We start from the raw sequence: 18,122 nt of genomic DNA, 5'->3' as shown, positions 1-18,122 counted from the left end.
TTAAAAGAATCAGATTGATGAAAAGAGAATAGAATAAGCATTCCAACGATGTTAATTTATTTTTCTTTTATGCATTCAATGTTTTTATGCTCCAAGTTAAAAATGAAAAAAATGGTAAAAAATGACGACAACAAAATGTGAAACTGTTTTTTCAATGTTTACATTTCATATGTTACGTTTGGATACATATGCGCGGGGTTAAATTTGATTGGATATGGCTGAAATTTTACAGGTTATATAAACATAGAAGTTCATCTCTACTGGTGTTTGATTATTTTTTTTACGACCATAGGAAGCAAAATTACGACTGAGCAAAGTTGACAAAGAATATTTCAAAATTGATAAGATAAATTGGCATATATCATCCATTTTCATATAGATAATAGTTTCAGAATTATTTTCATGTATAATATGTAAATATTTGATAATTATTAATTGCGCAGAATTTTCTTTAAAATTTTATTTTTTATAGAAATTAAATCCGCTTACAGAAAAACGGTCGCTCAGCATGTCATGCGTTGAGCTTACTAAAGTATTCTCAATAAAATAGAAAACTGTCTTACTAGACTAGTCATTTTTTACTTTGAGTTCGTCAATTTAAAAAAATTATTTTCAAGTTTTTTAAATTTGATTTCCAAACAATGCTATTTTGTTGTTTTTAATGCTTTAGTACACATGCACTAAAAGTGTTTAAAAACAACAAAATGTACTAAGTACATGTGTTTAACTTCTTATTTGTACTTAAGGTAGAACTGTGTTTTTTAGTGGTCAAAAAAACAAAAACAAATATATAACAAATAAAAGGTATTTGTGCATTATGCTACCATGCTGAAATAATAACATTATTTAGAAACACTTTCTTAACATGGGGAAGGAACGATGTTTTTTGTAAACTATTCTGTACTTTTAAATAAAAGATATGAAACTTGAATTTATTTTTAACTCATTGTCAAGATTATTTTTTTGAATCTGTAAAACAAACCCGTTTTTTTTTTTTTTAAATTGAGGATATCTAAATAATAATAATAAGGCGGTTCGATAAAGAATTTCATTGTGATGCATTTTGTAAATTTTTACCTTGTTTCTACCTTAACATTTTTCTTTAAAATGACTACCTTTAAAAGGTTTTCGGGTATGCTGAAAATGAATATCGCATTTAAATTTTCTGCAAATAAGTAGCTTTCTGCATATTAAGCAATGTCATTTCTTATGTTATTGCTGGTGGCCATCTTGGTACGTGCATTTGCACATAGTTTCTCGGGGTTGCGTTTGTGCACTTATGCATACCAAGATGACCACCAGCAATAACATAAGAAATCACATTGCTTAATATCCGAAAAACTACTTATTTGCAGAAAATTTAAATGCGATATTCGTTTTCAGCATATCCTAATACCTATTGAAGTAATCATTTTAAATGTTAAGGTGGAAACAAGGTAAAAAATTACAGTTTTATTTCTTTGTTTACATAATTGAATTTTCAGTAAAACAACAGAATAGAAATGACAAAAATTACCATTAACTGATGAATATATAGTTGTTGCTTATCAGGATTCCTGGTATCCTGGTACTGTGAAAGTTACATTGAGGATTCATGTAGAGTACAATTTATGGTTGCATCTCAGAAAATAGGGGTATATTTGGGGCCAGATAGAGAGGATTTACAAAATTGAAAATTGGACTGGTCTCAAAATGCATCAGTTCTAGTCGACTATGGGAACTTTCATCTTTTACAGAAATTCAAAATCTATATGAAAAATTTTCTTCAATTTATTTCTAAGATTAATTCATATCTACTCAATTTTTTTTTTTCTTTTAGGGGAGTAGTAAATACCAGCCATGAATGCTCTTTAGGCATTCAATGGCTACAACCAAGATTAAGCTCTCCTTTGGTGAAGAGGCAGGAAAATGCCTATTCTCAATAAAGCTATATTTAAATACCACTATAATACTTAGTTTTTGTTCATGAATAGACACCCACTGTATGATACCATGCATCAGTTTTAAAAAAATTGAAATTTATACATCTGAATTCATGGCTTATGTTAAAGAGATACATCAGATTTGACTGCATAATCAGAAAGAGCACACAATTTTACATAAGAGTGCCAAGTTCCATGAGAATAGCTTGAAAAATAAATAAATGGTGGCGAAATTACCGAATTTCTTGAAATATTGAGATCCATAATTTAGCCAACTTTTTCTAAAGAAAAATGTCCACGGAAAAGCCTAAATTTTGGCACTTAAAATTCTCATAACTTTTGAACTACTGATGGTATTTGCATAATTCAAACGGTTTTAAGCATCTTTTACATAGCTCTTTTCATGCAAGTTGATAAAATAACAATTATCTAAAAAGAAAAAATCAACTTGTAATGCTACATATTATGAGTGAAGGGTGACTTTGTAGAGATGCTATTAAAAGAATAATCTAGCTACTATGCTAAGAATCATTAAAAAAGATGTTGAAATAAATTTTACATGAAATCATGGTTGCATTCACGTTTCATTAAAAAAAAAAAAAAAAAAAAAAAAAGAGACATGTCAAAGGCAACATGGAATGATTACATTTTTTGGCGATTATAATCACCGAAAAATGTAATCATTCCATGTCGACACTTGTGCACTAGTGCGAAGGTAAAACTTTTTGGGTTATCAATTGGGACATTTGGAGAATGCATAGCAGGGGCAGACAAGTGTACATCAAGGGCAGAAAACTATTATAAGTTTCTTATATTTATTTTAATTCAATAAACAACAACAACAACAAAAAAAGACACGCATTTGAAAATTTCAGAATGTTGGCTTTGTTACAAAAAAAAAAAAAAATTAAATAAATCTTTAATTTGTGTTTAAAAAACTATATCTTGTGTTATAATAATTTTCTTAAATCTATTAACAAAAAAACAATATGCATTTATTGTTGGGTGTAACAGAAGCATGGATGACCATAACAGGTGTCAATCAAAAATCGTTTACTGATGTAAAATTTGTTCCACTTACCAAACCGGACTTCCTGTTTTAGTTTAGCCATGTTTAAGAGTTTTTTTTGTTTGTTTGTTTTTTTTAAATTTACACCAAAAGCATTATTGTTTTAAAAATATTTCAATAAATAAAAAAAATGTACACACAAAATAAAATAAATTATCGGATAATACCCTTTTTTTAATTTTTACTCATGTTCATCCCAAACAAGGCATATCACTCCTTGGACATAAGGGGCTACTATTTGAGACCATGCTTAGTAAAGATTAACAAGATGTTGGTTTACGTTACATTTAAACTTCTGCATATCACTACAGCCAGGGAAGCAGGTAGACAGAAGGGAATTCCAAAGTCTAGCTGTTTGAGGGAAAAAATTATTAGAGTAGAAAGCTTTCTAGCATTTAGGGACCTCAACTGTGAAGGGGTAAGATTTCGTTGTTAAGTGGGTTTGTCGGGGATATGTACGTCGAGGGGGCACAAGTGCAACAAGTTCATCAGAGCATACTCCATTAAAATATTTGTAAAACAGGCACAGAGATGCAACATTGTGGTGATGGGACAGGGGTTGGAGCTTAGTTGACAAAGTGGGACCTATTAGATTGAAGACTTTTTTGGGGCCCTATCCAAGGGGGAGAGGTTAGATTAAAAAGTGCCACAGTAAAACTGATATGGTAGATTTCTATCAGTATTTTGTTAATGTTTCAATTTTTGAACCATTATCGACACTCTGAAGACAGCATGCTTTCTTCAGCCATTTTAATTGCCCATTTAATTTACCTACTTGACACTACTTCTCTTTCGAACTGAATAAACGCTTAAAATTCAGTTAAACTACACAAAACTTATCCAGGTATGTAGAAGAGTAATTTATCTTGCCTTTGGTAACATTTATTTGCTACATATTTGAATTTTGGCCCTTTTCTTCGTTATTGGCTTATCTGCTAAATACCCCCAAAGATTGATAAATAAGTGCACATTTTGCTAAAAATACGATAATTTATTTTGGCAATTTCTTGTTTATTCACCTATGGTGTCCCAACCGCAATACTAGATGCAGGAGTTGTTTTTAACACATACAACACCTAGCATTCCTGCTAAAATGTTTTTGACTCATGATGGGGGGGGGGGGGGGTATGACTCGAATGATTTGGACGATCGTTTTTATGACCACAGTAAAAATAACCAACCAATCAGAAGCATCAAAAGTTACTATAAAAAATGTTGAATTTTAGAATCAATCAATTCGCCGTCGCCTCTGTCACGAAATTGCATTTGATTCTTCGTCGCCATTTTTGTTACTAGGAATTACTTAACACTCAAGATCAGGATTGCATTGATTCTTCGCTGATTTGATTTACTGCCGTCATCTTTGTTCAACATAATGTCCCAACACTTAACAGTCTATGCACCCAACCATCGTCTTTTCTTTGACGGTTCAGAATCTACATTTGAATCGTGGCAGGTGAAATTTCTGGGGTAGTTAAGGATATGAAAACTACACAAAGTTATACAATCTCCAATAGAGAATCCTAATAACCCCGAATTTCTCAAAAAGAATGCAAATGTTTTTGCAGAACTGGTTCAATGAATAGATGGTAGAAGTCTATCTTTGATTATAAGAGATGCCTTGGATGATGGACGAAAAGCATTGAACATATTAAGAGAGCATTATTTATCAAAAAGGAAACCGATATCTCTATATACAAAACTAATATCCCTAAAACGTAATGAAGATGAAACTATTACAGACTACATTATAAGGGCAGAAACAACTGCCAATGCCTTAAAACTCTCGGGTGAAATAATAAGCAATAGCTTGTTAATATCAATCATCCTCAAGGGACTTCCAGCCGATTTTAAACCATTTACAACTGTTATAATGCAAAAAGACAAACCTATAACTTTCAGTGAATTTAAAGTGGCATTGCATAGTTACGAAGAGACGAATTGGATGCTCATCGACAATAATTCTAGCAATATCATGTAGTTCTAAAATGCTTCTCGAAAACCAACACAACCAAATTACACATCTCACCCAATGTTTTCCCCAAAAGTAATTTTCCCAAGAAAAAGAATAAAATTATCTGCTATAATTGTGGACCACCCAACCACAAAAGTTTCCAATATTGATATAAAAGCTCAAAAATGGACTCCGTAAAATACGTTGAGAACTTTGAGGAAGAACATACATTTCTATTCACATGTAACTTTGACAATACCACAAACGGTAAAAATCTTCTTGTAGACTGTGGCGCTACCGCACACGTTATTACCAAGAAATCAGATTTTATTAATTTTGATTCAAACGTTAATCCACAGAGTCATTTTGTCGAACTTGCCAACGGTAGTCAAATAAATGATATAGTCTTGAAAAGGGGCGATGCTAAAATATACCTAAAAAATAATAAAGGCGAAATTTGTAAAAAAATGCTCTTTTCATACCTACATTTAAGCAAGGCATATCTTCCGTGCAGGCTGCCATTAAACAAGGCGCGAATATAAAGTTTGGCCAAAACAAGTCAAAATTGATATACCCTAATGGAACTGTATTTGACATTAAAGGAAATGGCCGACTATATTATTTAAAAAGTATGGTTCCCTCAAAAACTGCCTGTCACAACTTGGAAACCTGGCATAAAATTCTAGGACACTGCAATACAGCTGATATTAAAAAATTACCAAATGTAGTTGAAGGCATGAAAATAATACCTTCCGATGATCTCCCAAATTGAGATGTTGTGCAAAGGGGAAAATGACAAAATATATAAGCAAAACACCAGACAAAAAGGCCACGAAAATTGAATTAAAAAATGACGAACCAGTGGACGAAAAACGTGAGGAAATATTACCTAGTATCTTAATCGATCATCAAGAAAATATTAATACTGACGACAATTGCAGTAAAACTACTGACGTAAATATTAACCAGACACGTCAATACCCGCTAAGGGAACGAAAAAGGCCAGTCTTTTTAAAAATTAAAAAAAAATATAAGACTATGCAGTGGATTACTGTTACTTGTTGAAAAGTGCACCAGATGAGGCGGTTAATTCAGAAAATCACCAAGAATGGAAGAAAAGCTATGAAATCCGAATATAATTACTTATCACAGGGTTTCTCCAAAAAAAAAAAAAAAAAAAAAAAAAAATCACAGCCTCTGGCAGTGAAACTTTTAAAGCAAGATTTGTTGCAAAAGGTTTTTCCAAAATTTCTGGAGTGGAATATTTTGCCACATTTTCACAAACGACAAATTTAATAACAATCAGAATTTTATTTGCCGCTCAATACAATTTAAAAATACATCAAATGGATGTAAAAAAATGCTTATTTAAATACTTCGATTGACTGTGAAATTTATATTTACCCTCCAGAGGGATGAAAATAAAAGTTTTGTGTGGAAATTGAATAAATCGCTATACAAAATGCTCACAATTGGAATTTAACACTCCATAATTATTTAGAACAAGAATTCAAGCAATGTCCCATGCACGACATTAAACTGCAACCATTTCTATCTTACTAACCAAATTAACCAACTAATACCTAACAGAATGTTTCCAGTTTTTGTTAAAATGGTCACCCATCTGGTACTGGCCAGCCTCATCATTGTTTATCTTCGGGGGTTATGTAGGCAACATTTTTTTATGAAAAAAGAATTAAATCCTTCACTTAATCATTAAATCAAACATTAAAAATACATGATTAAATATAGTTTATTTAGTCTCCTCCAGGCCTCCATACTTAATTTTAAATATGATTAAATTTTGTTTTTGTTTAATTTCGCTACGCAAATCTATAGTGATATAAAAAGTTGAAATTATTTCAAATTCAGGTACTTATATTATAATATTTTTGCATATTCTTATAGCAGATCATCCTAAATCTTATTTAGATGGGGAAAAAAAATTATTTGGTTCAAAACACTTTTAAAAAAATATTTTAATGTTTTAGCGATCAAAACAAAAATGATGGTAAATGTGTTGTATAACCCAGGACCCCTAGGCTGGGAACGATCGTAATTAGTACGTTCCCGGCTGCAACAAAAACCCAGTAGCCGTCTTTTAGTGATCGTCTAGTTGTTTAATTTCTGGTTGTTATAGTAACGGCTAAAACGACAGAGTTATTTCCCCCTTGACTGTGCATCTTCTCTCTGTAGCTGTCATTGCTTGTCATAACAACGTTCCCGACACACAAGGAATTAACATGCATACAAAGGTTAGACATAACTCAGCATAACAAATCAAGACGTAAGACACACTGGCTTTTCATATAAAAATATATTTTGTTTTCAAATTATATTTTTCGTTTTACACCAAGATCGTCAATAGTTCAAACTTTAACAGTGTGGCTTACTGTTCATTTCAGTGATGGAGAGGGGTGTGTGGAAACGCTATACTCTCGACAGTCGCACGCTTCCTAACTCTTTCTTTTTCTTCTTCTCTCTTCTCTCCTCCTTCTTCTTCTCCTTCTCGTTAGATTCCAAAAATCACCGCTTATATTGGCATTTCTTTTGCTTGGTTTTTTCCAATCCACGCGACCTGTCAATCAACTGATCGATAATAGAACACGCGTTCTTTAGTCACGTTTTGACAATTTTTTCGCCGCTTCCTGACCCAGAATCATTGTGCGATTTATCTTCAGCTGACCGACACGTGAATTTATCACTCATGCTAATATCTATACATTCCAGAGTTACGAGGAATGTCACGTTTCCTTGTTTTGTAAACAAAAAAATCGTCGTCCGATTTCTCTGTTTACGACGTAAGCACTTTCTCTTTTCGACTGGTGGACAATCGATTATTCGATGCCCACTCTTTTAAATCTTTTATTAAAGAAGTTTTTTCTTTTCAGTTATGTATCGGATGGTGCCAGCCATCCATTACATAACAAATGGTGTAGTTTTGGAAAATTTTAAATTCTATTAAAAATAGTAGAAAAAGTTTTATATTATTCCGCTTTTCATATGATAAAATTCAGGCTTTTATCTTTCTGGAAAAAAAAACAGTTGCTCAAGAATAATGAATTTTAATAGATTTTAATTCGTTTTAAAAACAACAATTACTTGTTTATTTTTCAATATTTTGGCCGTGCCTAAATTTAATAATAATAATGATAATAAAAAAGATATTGTGAAACTTGAATTTAATCTGAAAACTTTAAAAATAATGCAGTACCAAGAATACATAAGCACCAAAATTTTATATTATAAAAGATCTATGAAGTCGATTTTTTTATGTATGTAAAAGTTTTTTTAAAAATAAACTTCAAATAAAGTTTGTAATGTAATTGAAAAAAGGGGGGAAAAAAACTTGTTTTTTGTTAAAAATAAAACAAACATTGACGTTTGACTAAAAACATTGCTGGAAATGACTTTTTCGCATACACTGCCATGTTCACAGTCTTGCAGAAACAACAGAAAGAAAGCCATTTTAGCTTTTTTTTATGAAAATAAAAAAATAAAAAATAAATAATAAAAAAAAATTAGTAAATGTGTAGTTTAGCGGCGTAAATTATTTGACAGACAAAAAATTATAAAAACTATTTATTTTTATATAAAACACATTATTAGACCCAAAAGGCTCAAATAAAACCAGAAAAAAATTTCATTTTAATTATTTTTTCATCATTTTTATTAGACTAAATGTATGACATTCGAAGCCGCCATATTGCTTTTAAAATTTGGCCTTTCTAAGTTTTGACAGATTGGCCTTTTTTATGCTCTTTCATGACAAAAAAATATTGCGGCCAAAAACATAGTTCATGAAAGAGCGTAAAAAGGTAAAATTTAGCCTTAAAAAGGCTAATCTGTCAAATTTTAAAAGCAATATGGCGGCCTCGAATGTTGTACATTTAGTCTAATAAAAATTATGAAAAAAATAATAAAAATGAAAAATTTTTTCTGTTTTTATTTCGGCCTTTGGGTCTAATGTGTTTTATGTAAAAATAAATGATTTTTATAATTTTCTGTCGTCAAATAATTTACGCCACTACACTACGCATTTGCCAATATTTTTTAGGGACATTACGAAAAATGCCCCTAAAGTCTATATTAACGAAATAGATATAACTCAAAGCAAAATTAATTTTTCGAACTAACGATATTATCATTAAATTAAGCATTGTTTATTTAATATTTTCATACAAAAGAGTTATAATTGCAAAAAATATATTTTTCTTTTTTTTAAGGGTTACATTTTTTAGCGTAATTTTTATTTGTAAGATTCTAATATTTTCATTGCATGAATGATCGTGTTATCATCAGCGTAGCATATTTTTTCAATTTAATTTTAAAAAATAAAATTAAATTGAAAAAAATTTAAATCAGGAACAAAAAAAATTAATTAATTAAAAAATTAATTAAAATTTAATTAAGCGTTCACTATAGGTATGTATGAATGTACGGCTCTAAAAAAAAAAAAACAAAAAAAAACAGTCGGTTTTGTCCCTCCCCCTCACTCCCCCAATCACCTGAAAAAGTGGTTCCATATGGTTTCGTTTTTCGTCTCATGTTTAGTGACTTCCAGTACATATTTAGGTAAACAGAGTTCACTTCTGGCATCTTAACTTTGTGTACTCAATTTTTGGACATAACCTGAAAAATATTGACCGTACTGTAAGAAATTCTGCAGAAATAAGCAGGCTCCTCATTGGTTGGTTTGACCACCCACGATTTTGTTTGAACCTATCAGATTGATTGTTCTTACTAACTGCCAAGGGTATTCTTGGCGTTAAATTTATTTTTTCAGTCCGCCAGTTTTCACACAGACAACAGGTCGAAATGGACATACGAAAACTTACTCAAGGCTTGTAGCCTCAAAACCCCTTTGTCTCATTGAGATGCATTAATGTCCTAATGTGGGGCAAAATATTATCATTTGCAAACAACAATGGTCTTATCTTGGGTGAAATATTATATTATCGCACACTGTTGTGTTCTTCAATTTGATCGACTTTCATCATTACTTATATAATGACTCTTCGAGATGATTCCCTTTGTCCGCCATTCAGACGGTTATGCACAGTGAACTTCAATTATGATTACCGGACTGGCAGCATTCATCCTTGGAAGGCATCACTAACTCATCGACCTGTTGGAGCTATTCTTCAAACAGCGAGGAATATTGTATTCTGCATTACGTGAAGATAAACCATGAACTACTACCCTTTTCAGGTGTTACCAGCCCTGCTCGGCAGATGGCTAAAGATGACATCTTTTGCAATTTGGATTTTTTTACTTTGATAAAATTTACCTTGAGGTGAGTTTCTTGTGATTTCTGATTGTTTTCTTTCATTAATATCTCACAGTACACGAGTGAGGCCCCAATAGTGAAATACGCATCGGCTCCGATGTTGTATGCAGCATATTCTAGGGAGAATTCATTAATCCGGAAATGGAAAGGAAAGAATTTTGGTGTGTGTAGCCTTGTTTTTCTTTTTTTTATTTTGGCTTGAACTTTGCTGGATAATGGGGGCGGGGAGGGGGGTTGGTATATTAATATGTTATTATTAAAAGGAAAATTGGCTGATATCTGTTTTTATAAAATTGTTAAGTGAAAGTACAGAATAGGTACACAACACCCTCCCGTCCCCATGTAGAATGGCTTTCTAAATAATAACATTATTATTTCAGCATGGATCAATAAATGTGACAAATTAATCTCACAAACTCAATATTCCTGGCTGAGGTAAAAATAATTCCACAATTACAAAACCATACCTTTAAACTCAAATTTTATTCAGTTATAACATCAAAGAAAGGTTACTGGTTCGGGGTACAGTCCTTGCAAAACGGTGGGTCAGTTTTGCCTCCCAGATTTTGGTTGGAGTGGTAGCGTGGTTTTCCTTCAAAAAGGTCCATGATAATTCATGGTGTTCTCGGCAAGAGTTCTGGTGCCTTTAATTAGGCATAAATCGAGTCCCTTGGGACCCTAATTGAATTGAGAAAAGTTCAAAAATTTTGGTGATATAAACGTGATGAAAATGTTCAAATGATGCCATCCTTTAATCGGGATATCTTCGGCACAATATAAAGGTGTCTGCACTTGTAGAGATTTCAAGTCCTTTTTCACCAAACATTTACGTGATATGAACATGAAGAAATTGTTGCAGCTCCATTCTCGATAAGGCATTCTTCTCGGAGCCGACTTTCGGTGAGTCTCACTCTTGCCGGAGGTTTTTGTAGTCTGAAAAACAAATGAATGTTTACAAAAAACCCGCCAAGTAATTATCTTGGCCCATACAAATTAACCAATCACAGGCTGTCTACAAGAAATGTGCATAGGCGGCTTATAATAGGAAAATGGCATTGTAACTGGAATTTCTCATATAAATGCATGAGTAGGTGTATGAGAATCTTTAACACCCCTAACACAAAACTGCGAATAAAATATAAAAAACTCGTAATTTCTCTTTTAAAAGTGGCTTGTTTATTTTCTTTATGGAATATACTTCCAAAATAAACTATTAAAGTTGTTTAAAAAATAATAGACATATTTTTTATTTTTTTAAAAACAGTGTTTACAAAGTGCCGGCATGCCTTCATGCAGCCATTTTTTTTACGTAACGAAATCAATTGAATTTTATGAGTTAATTTTTTTTCAATTTTTAAACTTTAAAAATTTATCAAAATTTTTCTATTTGTTAAATTTTTACGATATTTTCAGGGTCAATGTGAAATTTTATGCTCTTTCCAATAAACCGAATATAATATTTTAGACAAACGTTTTTTTTTAATTCACGCCCCCCCCCATTTTCAAGTGTCTATTAAAAAGTAAATAATTAATTTACTCACCAAAGTTTTATATATCAAAAATTGAAGATAAAAGATCAATAAATAATATATTGAAAATTAAAACAAAAAAAAAAGAAATGTTTTTTGGAAATTGTCCTGTAAAGTCCAAAGTGCAAAACCTTTCTTTTTTTTAAAAAACATGTTGATTTTTTTTTTTTAATTGGAAGCCTATGTTCTGCTTATATTCTCCAGTAAGTATTGTACGCTGACAACAATTTTTTGTTTCATTCAATGTTTTCTTTTTTTAGATATTTAAAAAAAAAAAATTCACTCGATAAAGTAGAATTAAAATATATTAAGTCAAAAATTTATGTATTTCTTTGAGAAAAGAAAAAAAAAATTCCATGACTGTTTTTTTTTAAAGGCAAAAAAAAAAAACCGTGAATGTGTGGTTTTTACTTCATTCTGTCCATCCGTAGTTCTAAACAGGAACAAACCAGTACTTCCAGTGTTTTGAAAAAAACTGCTTACGTAATGGCGCCTTTTTCAAATGGTTGTTTAAAAAATTTTTTTATTTAAAAAATAAATGGAATTTAAAATATAAATATGGATAAATTCTTAACAATGAAGAATGGAACTACACATTGAATAGTATTTTTTTATAGGTAAGTGATTTTTTGGAATTTATATCGATTTTTTATAATCAAAGTAAGTAAAATTTCGTTGATTTTCTTCAAATCTTTTTTTAGAGAAAACCAATTTAAAACAAATATTGCATAATTTGCTATTAAACCTGTTATTTTTTTTAATTCGATCTTTTCTCCTTTAATTGAAAAAAAATTAGGGTTTGAATTACATTTTTTAAGTAGTTATAAGCTTGTAAAGATAGGAGGTCGAATTATTTAATTTTTTGCATGCATTCTTAAGGTCGGTTTCTGACACAGCTAGTGGAGCAGATTGCTGAAACAATCTTTCACTTGGTGCTTGTATCACTAAGTGAAAGATTCTTATGGAATATTGAGATAATCTGCCCCACTATGTATTTGTCTGCGGCTGCTCCTGCTTTGCACCCTCTAAATATCCCCACTAAAACTAAAAAAGTTGTACGTCCGCTACGTATGGGCAAAATGAATGCTGATGCTCAAAATATATAAACATTTTGACTTCTCCTTTTTATTATAATTGCAAAAAATATTTCTACTTTTTTTTTTTTTTTCACTAACAGGTTTCGCATAATTTTTATATACAAGATTTTAATAATTTTCTTGCTCGCAAGAATGTAAAACTTTTGGCGTAACATATTTTTTATATAATATTGAACAATAATTAAAAAAATAAAATAATTTAAAAATAGGAACATAGAAAAACAATTAAATTAAAAAATGCAAAAATTAATACAAACATTCAGAAAAGGAATGTACGGATGCGTGACTGGGGGAAAAAAAAAAAAGACCTTCTGTACTAATGCAGAGAGTGATCCGCGCTGTTTTTTAAATCGTATTTCCACGTTTAATTAAAGTTTTATGATTTTTTAATTTTTTTTTTTTATTCAATTGTAAGGTTAAAGTACAAAATAGGTACAAAACACCCTTCCCTCCCCATATTAAAATGGCCTTTTAAATAATAACGTTATTTCAGCACGGATCACTGCATGAGTACCAGAACTTCCTCCCTTTTAATTACATGACGTCATTTTCTCAGTCTCTGCCTGAAAGTTTGGGCCTTCGTAATTTTCCTGTTTACAAAATTTTAGTTTTTTGCGAATGCCAGAATCACTCAGGTGTGTTTTTTTATTATTATTTAATTCAATATTACTTGGTGCTAGTGCACTTTCTGATCTGGCAGATCAGTGATCTGCGCTATTTTTTAAATCGTATTTCCAAGTTTAATTAAAGTTTTATGATGTTTTTTTTATTCAATTGTAAGGTTAAAGTATAGAATAGGTACAAAACACTCTCCCCATGTTAAGAATGGCTTTTTAAATAATAACGTTATTATTTCAACACGGATCAATAAGTGCACTAGTACCCTTTACTTTACTAATTATCTTTGAAATAGACCCAGAAAACTAATATTTATCTTTTAAAGGATTTTTACAATGAATTTATTTAACTTCAAATTTTAGTTGAATTGGGTAGCTGGCCGTGGAAACATTTTCATAACTTTTTTTTTTCCTTTTGGAAATTAAGTTTAGTCTTTAATCTTTCAAATACAATCAAAAAGTAGTCGGAAATCTACAAAAAAAATTATAATAAATCGGCTTTCAAAACTAGGTCCCCCATTTTTGTCCGCCCATTTTTGCCCGTATCTAACGTTCGCATTAATGCACTAGTGCCAAAATCACATTCATAAAAGTAAATAAACGTATTTATATTTAAAAAACAAAAAAAAAAAGGTGCTTCTACACATTATTGCCGAAATTGGAGACGCCATTTTATTTCACGCACCTGCTCTCCAAATCCAAGGGAGACTATGGCCGAAGCATCAAATAAATAAAAAAAATAAACTGTTTAAAATTATTTGTTCGAAAAGAAAAAAAAAATATTTTATAAATGTTGCTTTCATTACAAAATTGGGTACTCCTTGGGCATTGAGTTACATGGCGATCAGCAGGAAAAAATAATAGTCGCTCCTTTAGTTCCCCCCCTCCTCATAAGCTATTTCGGTGATTTCGTTTTGTCTCTTTTCCTGGACAACTATGGCTGGGGCAAAGTTTGATTTAAAACTGATACCTGAATTCGACGGATCCACTTCTGTTGTCGACTAGGTCGAAAGGGTTGAGCTGACCTGCAACCTCTGTGAAGTAAAGGGGGTGCATACCGTGATTCCCCTGAGATTGGCTAGAGGCGCCCTAAGTGTATATCAGCAACTTAGTGCCGTGGAGAAGGCTGATGTTACCTGTATAAAAAATGCTTTATACAAGGCATTTACCATGGATCCCTGCACGGCCTACGAAACATTTGCCTCTAGGAAGCTCATGCCAGGAGAAACCGTGGACGTCTTTTTCGCGAAGCTGAAGAAACTTGCAGTTCTATTTGGCAATGGAGTGTCAGAGCAAACACTGGCGTATGCGTTTGTGGCCGGCCTTCCCACCCATGTTAAGCAACTGTTGAGGGCTTCCACCAGCGTATCTGTAACGCCCATGGAACATTTGTTAGAACGCGCTCGAGCCATTATCACAGATGAGGAGGACCTGAGGGAACCGGTTGTAATGATGGCGCAGGCAGCCAAGACTAATGCTGAAAAGAGTCCCAGTTTGAGACCCACGACCAATGGGAGATGTTTCTGCTGTGGCCAGCGAGGCCATTTCGCAAGAAATTGTACTAACAAGGGGCGGGGGCACCCGCGCTGTTTCCAATGTGGTAGTTATGGACATTTATCCCAAAATTGTGCGGGAAATGCATCAGGGGGCAGGACGTCAGCGCCGCCCTGTTCCCCGGACAAGATTTAATTGAGGCGCAACCGACAATAAATGTGTACGTGGACCAAGTGCCTTGTTCAGCTCTTCTCGACTGCGGGTGCTCACACACCATCATGAGTGCCAAGTTGTGTCGAAACTGGACAAAGCAGAACATCAAAGTAACCACAATAGGTGGCAATACGCAAGCTTGCTGTGGAGCCGGAACTGTCAAAGTCCACACAGACTCTGGTGTGGCCGCAGACATTGATGTGCTGGTGATGCGAGGGGATTTGCTGGGATTTGATGTACTGTTGGCATATGATGCTATTAAGGCACTGGGGGAGGGGGGGGGGGGTTATCGGAAGAGATGGGACTGTGCGATTTTTGGAAACCCCAGTGTGTGCTGCAGTTCACATTGATCGGCCTGATTTTAAGGTGGACTACGACCCTCACCAAAAAGCATGGACTGCATCGTGGAAGTGGACAGAAGGAAGGGCGCCAACCGAACTCAAGAATAGCATTGCAGAGTACTCGATACCCGACAAGGCGCGTAATGAATACGAGAAGGAACTTGAGGCATGGATCCAGGATGGATGGCTGATCCCCTACCCCAACAAGCTGGGACCACCCAAGGGTCTGATTCCCTTAATGGCGGTAGTCCAGCATAACAAATCAAAAGTTCGTCCGGTGCTGGACTATCGTGAACTCAATAGATACATTGAGACGTACACTGCCGATGCTGATGTGTGCGCCAGCAAGCTGAGAGAATGGCGCCAGAAGGGCTCCAATGTGTCTATAGTAGACTTGCGGAAGGCTTATTTGCAGGTGCGAGTGGATGAGACATTGTGGCCGTTCCAGACAGTGTGGTTCCGGGGTCAGAGATACTGCCTTACTCGACTTGGCTTTGGGCTGAATGTGGCACCGCAAATCATGAAGACCATCGTAAATGCAGTGTTGTCCCAGGAAAAGACCACTGAGGACGCAACATCGGCCTATATTGACGATGTGTACGTCAATGAAGACGTACAATCTGCGTCGCACGTCAGAGAAAAGTTAGCTCAATTCGGGTTGGAGTGCAAGGATCCCGAACGTCTGAGGGATGGAGCACGGGTATTAGGATTGGACGTTTGCGGGAAAGACGGTACCTTACGATGGAGGCGTGGCAGTGAGATTCCAAACATCCCTGATGTTATTACGCGGCGGACTATTTTTTCCTTGTGTGGGAAACTTATTGGTCACTTACCAGCGTGTGGCTGGCTCCGAGCAGCTGTGGACGTCATCAAACGCAGGGCAAATTTAGTAACTACAGGTTGGGATGATGTATCTGATGATGCTCTTCTAACTCTGATGACGACAGAAACCCTAGAGAGAGTTAACAAGGAGGACCCTGCCCGTGGAGAATGGTGTGTCGATGGTGACACTGTGAATGTGTGGGTTGACGCTAGTTCTTTGGCATTGGGAGTGTTATTGGAGCAACGTGGAAATGTAATTGAAGACGCGTGCTGGCTGCGACCCGTGAATGATGCTCAACACATCAACCTGGCGGAACTGGATGCTGTTGTGAAGGGTTTAAATCTGGCACTGCAATGGCAGTCAAAGAAGTTACACTTGTACACGGATTCTCTCTGCGTCTACCATTGGGTGTCTGACACTCTTTCGGGACGAACGAGAATCCGCACTAAGGCAGCCAGTGAGATGTTAATCCGGCAGAGGCTAAACACCCTGAAGAGTCTGGTATCAGAGTATGACCTGTCGGTGAGTGTAACGCTCGTGGCATCACACTGTAATCGTGCAGACCAACTAACCCGTGTGCCTCACAAATGGTATGAAGCTGTGAACACAGGCGTGGAGTTCGCTGCTCGATCTTGCGCAGTTGGCGCGATTAGCTCATGCCAAATACAAAGAATTCATGTGCAGAGTGGACATCCAGGTATCAAAAGAACTTTGTATTTTGCGAGGCATGTGGACCCGGCAGTGACAAGGGCGGATGTCAGGCAGATCATCAAGCACTGTGAGGCATGCCAGTCTATCGATCCTGCACCTGAGCAATGGCAGAAGGGGCGATTGGAAGTTGAGCATATGTGGCAACGATTAGCGATGGATATTACCCATTACAGTGGTAAGCCCTTTCTAACCCTTATCAACTGTGGACCCACTCGTTTTGTGGTGTGGCACCAAATGATCAGGCAGGACTCAGCGAATGTTGTCCGCCAACTGTCATCTATCTTTTCTGAGCGAGGTGCGCCGGAAGAGATATTGACGGACAACGATGCTACTTTTTGTAGCCACCAAGTTCGGCAGTTGTTGAATGAGTGGGGTGTCCGACTACGACTGCGATGTGCTCATGTGCCATCAGGGAATGGCATTGCTGAGAGGAGCCATCGCAGCATCAAGAGAATTGCTACCAGAAAGCAATGCACCATTACGGAGGCCACGTATTGGTATAACATCACACCAAAGGATGGGAAGACACTAACAACAGCACCAGCCAATGCCATACACAAATACCGTGTTAGGATAAAGGGCATTGACACTGTCCAACCAATCGACGAGGAGAGTCATGACAAATACAAGGTAGGGGATCCAGTTTGGATTAGACCCCCTGGAAACCGGTGCACCACCAAGTTCAAGCGAGGACGAATATCTGGAGTGGTCAGCCAGCAGTCGGTCCTTGTTGATGGAACCCCACGCCATGTGCGCGATCTTCGCCCAGCTAGTGAAGTACATCCCACAATTACAGAGAGCGATGAATCATCAGATGATGAGCTGCTGATGAGTGAAGTCACCGAGCAAGAGAGTGGTAGTTGTAGTTCGTCTGATCAGGCAGGATCAGAACCAGAACCAGAACCACACCCAGAACCAGAACCAGAACCTGAATCCGAGATTGTAAATACCACCCTTTGCAGAAGCCAACGAACTAAGAGGCCACCCCCGGAGTGCACTCTATGTGATCGTGATCATCAGATCAGGAGGGAGTGTAGTACTTACCAACAAAACAAACGCCCA

The 18,122-nt window shown here is 35.0% G+C and overlaps 1 protein-coding gene across 3 annotated transcripts in view; it reads right to left on the bottom strand.

The window, feature by feature from the left end:
* Positions 1-18,122, bottom strand: part of LOC145243677 (ATP-dependent DNA helicase Q4-like) — a 46,729-nt gene that overhangs the window by 23,143 nt on the left and 5,464 nt on the right. Inside the window, exon 2 of one of the 3 annotated variants that reach the window (XR_013862933.1) lies at positions 10,850-11,168. The exons of 1 other annotated variant lie outside the window; for it this stretch is intronic. The gene's annotated coding sequence lies outside the window, so the exon portion shown is untranslated. Of the gene's footprint in view, positions 1-10,849; positions 11,169-18,122 lie in introns of those variants that run through there. One more of the 3 variants, XR_013862934.1, reaches the window with a different exon arrangement.

The sequence above is a fragment of the Euprymna scolopes genome, chromosome 22, assembly GCF_053919585.1.
Source record: "Euprymna scolopes isolate OS-2025 chromosome 22, ASM5391958v1, whole genome shotgun sequence".
Taxonomy (NCBI): domain Eukaryota; kingdom Metazoa; phylum Mollusca; class Cephalopoda; order Sepiida; family Sepiolidae; genus Euprymna; species Euprymna scolopes.
Note: the sequence above shows the minus strand (reverse complement) of the source record. Positions and strands in the feature narration are given on the sequence as shown.